The sequence below is a fragment of the Oncorhynchus nerka genome, linkage group LG18 (assembly GCF_034236695.1).
Source record: "Oncorhynchus nerka isolate Pitt River linkage group LG18, Oner_Uvic_2.0, whole genome shotgun sequence".
Classification (NCBI taxonomy): domain Eukaryota; kingdom Metazoa; phylum Chordata; class Actinopteri; order Salmoniformes; family Salmonidae; genus Oncorhynchus; species Oncorhynchus nerka.
This window is the reverse complement of record NC_088413.1, coordinates 313,418-318,661: the sequence shown is the minus strand read 5'-3', so window position 1 is coordinate 318,661 and position 5,244 is coordinate 313,418. Positions and strand designations below refer to the sequence as shown.

The following is a 5,244-nucleotide window of genomic DNA, read 5'->3' as shown; positions in this document are numbered from 1 at the left end:
GTTACTGTCTAAATGTAATCCAACCAGGGTAGGTTACTGTCTAAATGTAATCCAACCAGGGTAGGTTACTGTCTAAATGTAATCCAACCAGGGTAGGTTACTGTCTAAATGTAATCCAACCAGGGCAGGTTACTGTCTAAATGTAATCCAACCAGGGTTGGGCAGGATACTGTCTAAATGTAATCCATTACAGTTACTAGTTACCAGGCCAAAATAGTAATCAGTAATGTAATCTGATTACATGCAGTTACTTTTAGATTACTTTCCCCCTTAAGAGGCATTAGAAGACGACAAACATGTATGTTACCAATTCAAATGCCATCTATTGCAGGATAAATCAATGTTAAAGTTTACATAGCCGCCCATATATGGAACTCGTTTACATAGCCGCCCATATATGGATATGGTTTACATAGCCGCCCATATATGGATATGGTTTACATAGCCGCCCATATATGGATATGGTTTACATAGCCGCCCATATATGGAACTAGTTTACATAGCCGCCCATATATGGATATCGTTTACATAGCCGCCCATATATGGAACTAGTTTACATAGCCGCCCATATATGGATATCGTTTACATAGCCGCCCATATATGGAACTCGTTTACATAGCTGCCCATATATGGATGTTACATGTTACTTTATGGGTTGGTTATGTCGGCTTCTTCTAACTCAACGCTTTCTGTTACATATAACAATACGATTAAATTCTATCTTTGTTTTTTTTAATACAAAGTCTATCAGAATTCGTGTCATTACCAAAAAACACCTATAGCCCTTAATCTTCAAGAATAGGACTTGGAAATATGAAAGTATAGATTAGCCAATTTTTTTTTACCTGAGCATAACCCCAAAACAACTGATTTTTGTTTTTTTGAAAACTAAGGACTTATTAGCCAACCCTACTCTGTTGTTTATGATGTTGTTGTCATGGAAACTGATTGGGCAATTGAGTAGCTGTTGCAAGAGCTCATTGTCCACTGGTTTCAAAAACAATGGATTGGTAGGGCAGAGTAAATGTATTGAATTCAAATCATTATTGGGTTCAAATACACGTTTGGATTTGTTTTACAGCCGTCCACAACAACCACAATCCGTAAAGAGTAAATATCTAAATGAGAGAGTAGCAGTGTGATTCACGTCAATTGCGCTATCTAGATATCAATAATAAGGTGATATCCGTATCGCCGTAGACGACACCACTGCTGTCGTCTTTCCCTCCAAGCGTTTAGTCAAGTTGGATCACGTTTGGATGCCGACAGCAGTCGCACCGTTGTGGAAGACGCAGCTTGGACTGTAGCCTAGAAAAACCTTCTCCTGCTCTTTCCCCGCGATCCATGAAAACTCATTTGGTGTGTCATCATTAGTAGTCTCTGATTGGAGGCCATCATTTGGTGTGTCATCATTAGTAGTCTCTGATTGGTGGTCATCATTAGTAGTCTCTGATTGGTGGCAATCATTTGGTGTGTCATCATTAGTAGTCTCTGATTGGTGGTAATCATTTGGTGTGTCATCATTAGTAGTCTCTGATTGGTGGTAATCATTTGGTGTGTCATCATTAGTGGTCTCTGATTGGTGGTCATCATTTGGTGGGTCATCATTAGTGGTCTCTGATTGGTGGTCATCATTTGGTGTGTAATCATTAGTGGTCTCTGATTGGTGGTCATCATTAGTGGTCTCTGATTGGTGGTCATCATTTGGTGTGTAATCATTAGTGGTCTCTGATTGGTGGTAATCATTTGGTGTGTCATCATTAGTGGTCTCTGATTGGTGGTCATCATTTGGTGTGTAATCATTAGTGGTCTCTGATTGGTGGTCATCATTTGGTGTGTCATCATTAGTGGTCTCTGATTGGTGGTCATCATTTGGTGTGTCATCATTAGTGGTCTCTGATTGGTGGTCATCATTTGGTGGGTCATCATTAGTGGTCTCTGATTGGTGGTCATCATTAGTGGTCTCTGATTGGTGGTAAACATTTGGTGTGTCATTAGTGGTCTCTGATTGGTGGTCATCATTAGTGGTCTCTGATTGGTGGTCATCATTAGTGGTCTCTGATTGGTGGTAATCATTTGGTGTGTCATCATTAGTGGTCTCTGATTGGTGGTAATCATTTGGTGTGTCATCATTAGTGGTCTCTGATTGGTGGTCATCATTTGGTGGGTCATCATTAGTGGTCTCTGATTGGTGGTAATCATTTGGTGGGTCATCATTAGTGGTCTCTGATTGGTGGTAATCATTTGGTGTGTCATCATTAGTGGTCTCTGATTGGTGGTCAGACTCACTCAGGTGGAACAAATTTAAACATTGTGCCTTTTTTTCCTCCAATGCTGATTTGACTGGTCATTGCGAAAACAGAGAAATGTCCACAAACATTTTTTTCCACCACAAACCTCCTTTCTGAATTTAAAACGAATCCTTGAAAGTAATCATCTAGGTTTTTCAAAGAGTATTTGTAATCTGACTACAATATGTTTGCTGGTAAAGTAACGGATTTACAATGTAATCTGTTACTCCCCAACCCTGGTGGGCAACTGGCAAGGAAAAACTCCCTGGGTGGAAGACACCTTAATAGATTAATAAAACAAACTAGAAAAGACGAGACAAATTGAACTTCAGAGAACATGACCCTCACTTGAGTAAGGAACTAGAAGCCAAATAGCTCATTTAAAAAAAATAGTTGTATAATGTTAGCCTATTCGGAGAAAGGTTTTGTGTCTGTGCAACGGAGCACGTTGTTGGAAAAGAACAACGAGATTATTACGTAACTGTGTGTAAAAGTACTGTAGTGAAACAGGCGGGGAGCGGGACTTGAACCCTCAACCTTCTAAACCCGAAGTCCAGCGTGATATCGACTGTGCCCCCGAACGTATGCTCAAGTGGCAGAGTCGAAATCCGCGTTTATAAACCCAGGGTCGTTAGTTACACGGCTAAACTCTGCACAACAACTTTCGCGATGAAGTCAGACATCGAGGCATTAATCCGTTAAAATTCCGTTCTGATTTAGGGTGCGTTCGTAAATTCACTCTGGCTATCTACTCCGATTTCAGGGCGTCTTGATTGTGGCAGAGCACAGAAACACTGGACGAATTTACGAACCAATCAACACCCGTTAAATATGGCCGGTGTCAGTAAACAGTCGGGCGAAAAAACGTAATTAAATCGTTTTCCAGCAGCACAGTTACAGTCCAGCAACACTCTGGATAACATGAAAACATCCGAACCAGCTCTGCTTGGTTGAGTAAAAATGTGTCAGATTGGAGGTGTTCTCTCATTTGTGTCTTTTGAAGTAGCTAGCAAATTAACATTAGTCAAGCACCGAAATTGGGGTCAGAAAACTGAATTTTCGAACGCACCCTTGGTTGGATTATTCTACTCGACTAAAGTGAATCCGAGAGATATCAATCTCAACACATATGAGCGTCCAAAGGTTTCAGTAACAGTTATAACGTTATTATAATTTATTAATAATTACATAGCTATTTAGTAGTAAAACACTTACCACTGCGGAGACAACTACCCGATCTCACGGATAAAATCCAATTCGCAAAAAACTCACTTCCGTTATCTGTATAATCAGATGTCCTCCTTGTTACTGATGCGATGTCAATTTTATCACTGAAATATTGTCGCTTTGAAGATATTTGGGGTTGTGGAAGGGGTCGCTTGTCGATAGTTGCTGTACTTACACCCTTTAGTTACAAATGAGAGCTCAGTATTTTATGCTGAGTTTCCACTAGATGCCACAGTCACAAAGTCAAATTGGCTCTATTGTATAAATTCATACAACAATGAGATGTTTGCTCTTAATTTAGGGTTAGGTATAAGGTTAGCATTATGGTTAAGGTTTAAAATACAATTTTAATTCAGAGAAATTGACGAAATAGGCTGCGTTTTTGTGTGACTTTGTGTCTGTGGTAACTAGTGGCGACCCTTGTACAAATCGGGCGAAGTAAAGTCTTCCGGGGTTCTGCGTCGCGTACAGCCAACCAGCGAGTGAGACGTCATTAATGGTTAGATCGGCATTGGGGCAGGGTTCAAGAAGATTAACAATACAGCGTTGTCATGGTGAGCTCAGCTGGAATGAATTTGTTTCTGTCCCAGATAGCCTCCTATATAGGGCTCTGGTCCAAACTAGTGCACTATGTAGGAATCAGGGTGCCATTTGGGACACAACGAGTATCACTGAAATGTGCTTTTAAATGACTTTGACAAATAGGACATGAGTGATTAGGTTGGATTTGAGAAGAGGACAGAGATTTGTTAACCTTGTTCACACAATACCTTTATCTATTGACACCCTGGGAGTCAGACAGACAGACTGGGAGTCAGTCAGACAGACAGACTGGGAGTCAGACAGACAGACTGGGAGTCAGTCAGACAGACAGACTGGGAGTCAGACAGACAGACTGGGAGTCAGACAGACAGACTGGAAGTCAGTCAGACAGACAGACTGGGAGTCAGTCAGACAGACAGACTGGGAGTCAGACAGGAGTCAGACAGACAGACTGGGAGTCAGACAGACTGGAAGTCAGACAGACAGACTGGGAGTCAGTCAGGAAGTCAGACAGACAGACTGGGAGTCAGACAGGAAGTCAGTCAGACAGACAGACAGGAAGTCAGACAGACACACTGAGAGTCAGACAGACAGACAGGAAGTCAGACAGACAGACTGGGAGTCAGACAGACAGACAGGAAGTCAGACAACGGACCAGGAAGCTGTGGTATTACAGTTTATTTGTTGTTTTGGAAAGGTAAAGTGCATAGTTGAAGCCCTTACTCCCTGTTAGAACTGTTCCCTATATAGTACACTACTATAGACCCTATTCCCTATATAGTACACTACTACAGACCCTGTTCCCTATATAGTACACTACTACAGACCCTGTTCCCTATATAGTACACTACTACAGACCCTGTTCCCTATATAGTGGTACTACTATAGACCAGAGCCCTATTCCCTATATAGTACACTACTATAGACCAGAGCCCTATTCCCTATATAGTGCACTACTAGTGACTAGAGCCCTATTCCCTATATAGTGCACTACTTCTGACTAGAGCCCTATTCCCTATATAGGGCACTACTAGTGACTAGAGCCCTATTCCTATATAGGGCACTACTAGTGACTAGAGCCCTATTCCCTATATAGGGCACTACTATAGACCAGAGCCCTATTCCCTATATAGTGCACTACTATAGACCCTATTCCCTATATAGTGCACTACTATAGACCCTA

General features: G+C 41.5%; 1 protein-coding gene across 1 annotated transcript in view; it reads right to left on the bottom strand.

Moving 5' to 3' along the window:
• Window positions 1-3,768, bottom strand: part of LOC135561664 (UDP-glucose 6-dehydrogenase) — a 31,937-nt gene extending 28,169 nt beyond the window's left edge. The window contains exon 1 of the mRNA XM_065003397.1: window positions 3,507-3,768. The gene's annotated coding sequence lies outside the window, so the exon portion shown is untranslated. The remainder of the gene's footprint in view (window positions 1-3,506) is intronic.
• Window positions 3,769-5,244: the final 1,476 nt, after the last annotated feature.